We start from the raw sequence: 4038 nt of genomic DNA, 5'->3' as shown, positions 1-4038 counted from the left end.
AAAGCCAGTGGGTTTATTTATGGTGGAATTTTCTTAGTGGCAGAATACAAGCCTAGTTAGTCTTCAGGCAGGATGAAAGAGTTTTCTCAAAGTCCTGCATGTCAGATGTGCCGGACTGCTTTCATACGAGCAGCCACCAGCACAGAAGGAAGATGTATCAGTCAGCTCTAAATATAAAACACTGAATTTGATCAACAAAAAACCTTTTCATATATAACAATCCTTCTGTACTTCTCTTATTATTGTACACAGGTCAGGCCACTGAATTCTCTCCCAAACCTCAGGAGTAACCAGGTCTCCAGGGGAAGAAAGTGGATGAACTGACGGGGAATAGCTGAGAAAAAGCATTTTGGAAAAGAATGCTCCTTTTGCTCTGCAGCTACCCGGCGAATGTAATTTCCATCTAGTCAGCTGTTCTGGTCTGGATTTTTTTTTTTTTCCCATTGCTATTTGTTTTCAGGAGAAAAGCTGATAGATTTGTGCCTAACTCCCAAAACTACAGCTGTGATACAATTTCTATCATCTCTAGAACATTTGAAGTATATTCCCATCGGCCAAGAATGCAGAACGTGCTTCAGAAATGATAGCTGGTTTTCATTTCTCCTTATGAACTCCTCCATTTCAGGCAGAAGGATGCCTTTTCTGTACCTGGGAGCACAGTTTCAAGCAGCAGCAGATTCCAAAGAGATTAGTTTGCAGCCTTTCTTCCAATCTTCCCTAAGGGGCATTGTCCACATCTGTTCATCTCACTGTTTTATATTCTAATTTTTTTTTGTCCAGATTATAGATGCTGGATATCTCCCTAGCACTGCAGAGCATTTCAGATCAGTCTTCAGTTACAAGGAGGAAGAAGTGTGGAAAAAGAGCACTGTCTGAATGCAGAAAAAAATACAATATTCAAGGTTTTGCTCCTCGGCATTTTTAAGAGTTCAGCTGCAGACCCATGGGAAAGGTGAGTTAGAGCTGTTACTTACTCTAATTCTTTCCACAGAACGAGAAATCTTTCCTCATTTCCTTTCCTCAGTTATGATTTAGCTCACATTTTATGTGGTATGCAACTTAATTTTATGAGTAATACATAGCTTTGGAAACAGTTTAGCTGCATAGGCTGAGGAAATGCACATATGAACTTGTATGTGTTTAAGTAAATTTTCATTTATGAACATTGCCAACAACTTTCAGGCTCTGTTTGACAATATCAAACAAGCTTCTGGTGGTTTGGCAGCAAATAATTCCCTATAATCCTGGTTGCTAAAGGCACAGTCATGGAGGGACAGCAAACAGGACACTGGCTGGTGGGAAAGTAGAGGAATGAGAAAGCGGAGATGGCAGTGAGGCGTGTCCAAAAGGACCGGCAACGTCTCCCTAGGAGACCGTGGGACTGGCCAGTGACCCCTCTTTGTAGCTGACACAACACTGGCTTTCAGAAGCAACCACATCCGTTTATGTATTTCTGTGCAGTGTCCCGCTGGCTGTACCGGCTGCCCAGCACCTTCCTTTTCCCATGGTTCCTGCTTATAATTTCTTCTATGCTTATAACTAGTTCTCTTACTCCAGCGTGTGTCTTTTTGTCTTCCCAGTCCCAATCACGTTTCTCCCCAGCACCTCTGGCTCAATGTGATCTTTGGCTTCTCCAGCTCTCACCACTTGGGATGAAAGGAGTCCCCATTCCTTTCTCCAACTTGGCCCTTAGCATTTGGCCCAACTGTTCATGTGCCAACCATACTCCCTGAACAATTAAACTGGAATAAACCCAGCATGTAAACTAGTTCCCTGCCTGGTCTTTGGGACTGTGATCACTGCCAACCCTGATTTCTTGAACCAGAAAACACACTGCTTCTGCAACGCAGGACTTTCAGGAAGCTTAGTATAAAAGTGATGAATTTAGTCATTAAAATCACGTGGCTTCTGCCAAAGGAACAGGATGAGCTATGAGAAGTCCAGAAATAAGCACTTGTAATACCAAAATGCTTTAAATTTATGATAGCATGTATGTCGTTACAACCGTTCTCTGAGGTGCAGATTTCATCTGACGTACTGCTGTAAAGACCCTTAGATAGCAAATTTTTGTTGGTCTGAATGACTCGTGGGTGAGAACCTCTGTGTAAACACCATTGTGTGAGAAATGCTGCGAAACTGTGTGGGCTACAGGAGTATATATCGTCCTTCTTCCAATACTTTCCTCACATGAAAAATGTTTAAGAGGAATAATCCAGCAGAAACATTGTCAGTGGTGCTACCAAATGGTCTGGTTATCCCAAGGTATCAAACATTACACGATGTGCATAAAAGCAATGTGAAAGCTTTCTAGAAATAGAAATACAAATAGAATCAAAGATTGTTGTACAATTGTGGTACAAAGACAAGCAGTGTCTAGATCAAAGAATCGGTCAGAAATTGATACCTGCTGTGAGCGCAGTTATGGAAAACTCCCTCTTTTCCTGTCCTGAACAACCTCGCTCAAGGACACATCACTGTAATATTGCTTGACAAATTTGCTGATCGATTGCTGTAAGAAATGGGTCCAGGTGAAACACAGCTGATGAATGACATAAAGACAAAAGGGAATTTTTCTAACTGATCCCCAGAAAATCTGAGGAACTTCATGAACCCACTGTGAGAAAGATTCTATTTCTCCATAGGAACTGATTTTCTATTTTCTGTTATATGTTTCTATACTGTAACTGATGTAGAACAACTGCAGAGAAAAACAGCACTGACAAACCTTGTATTTTCTGGCTCAAGCTTCTGCTTTATGAATCACTGAATCCACAGTCTACTTCTTGTCTAACAAAGCTGCACAGCATTCTGGACAGCTATAGCAGGGGATAATGATATATGGGACATGACGCACCAGCGTGGTGTTTATACTCAGGGATTTTCCTGTGTGACACTGTGGATTGGTGACTGAGGTTTGAGGTTAAACTGAAGAAAACAACTATTTCCTCCTGGTCTCTGATAATCCATCTGGCTTTTTAACCACTCGGTGTCATTTATGAACTGCTGTCAACTTCGACATATCCCTTTGAATACAAATGAGGTGTTCCACGTGTATTGGTGTTTACAGAGCCCCGCGGGCTTGGCTGGACTGAGTGACAACTGCAGTGATGCCCTAATGGCCAAGTAGAGGAAAGGAAACAAAGAATCCTGTCATTTCTTCTTTAGGTATTAATTGAGTGGTTTCACATATAGCTACTTACAGGTTTGGCCAGCTCAGACTAGATGGCACAAGGATCATGTTGTAGGCCTGGAATGACCATCGGCGGCAGTGAAACTTCCAAGAAAGTGATCTCAGTCATTCTGAAGCCTGTAGAAAGTTCACCCAGAGCTGCAGCAGTCTCTTACCTAACCGAAAGCTTGCTCCAAAGTGCAAAAGGGTGCGACCGTCACTGGTGACACCTCCCTGTCTTGGATTGCCAGTTGTCAGCAGCTAAGCAGCTTGTCAAACAGTTGTCCACGTGGTTTCCAGAGGCAGTTATTGCAGGTAAAGACAGAGCAGGGCTGATGCAAAGCTGGCTAACGCACATTGATGATACATTTTTGTTGCTGTTCGGGATGAGGGGGGCTTCAAACGGTAAGGGAACATTGTAATTCCAGTTACTGAAGAGGTGATTTCAGTTTGGAGCAAGAGCTCCTGCTATGATACAGAAAATTAAGTCTCTATTTTCTTAAAATCTCTTCCCAAACAATAAGAGATTTTAAAAGCCTGTCTTGTTCAGCAGATCAAACCCAGCACCTGTGAGGAGATAAACCATTCTTTCTAACCTCTGTTGCTAGGAGTGACAGTAGTGATGAACAGCACAGGAAGAAAGAGAAAAGTTATCTGTGGTGTAGAACACTGTGGGCACCAACTAATTAGAATGATACGTTAATCTACTAGCAGTAGTTTCCAGCTGGAAATTGGAAAACAGGTTCTCGCCAGCAAGCTTCTGGAACAGCTACTCCATGGAGATTACAAGAGATAAACAAAAATACTTTTAAAAAAGCCTGGTCAGCCTATGAATTGTCCTGAATTAGTTACCCATCGTAACAGGGAAC

The sequence above is a fragment of the Buceros rhinoceros genome, unplaced genomic scaffold (assembly GCF_000710305.1).
Source record: "Buceros rhinoceros silvestris isolate BGI_N320 unplaced genomic scaffold, ASM71030v1 scaffold4072, whole genome shotgun sequence".
Classification (NCBI taxonomy): Eukaryota; Metazoa; Chordata; class Aves; order Bucerotiformes; family Bucerotidae; genus Buceros; species Buceros rhinoceros.
The sequence above is the reverse complement of the archived record's forward strand: the minus strand, read 5'-3'. Positions refer to the sequence as shown.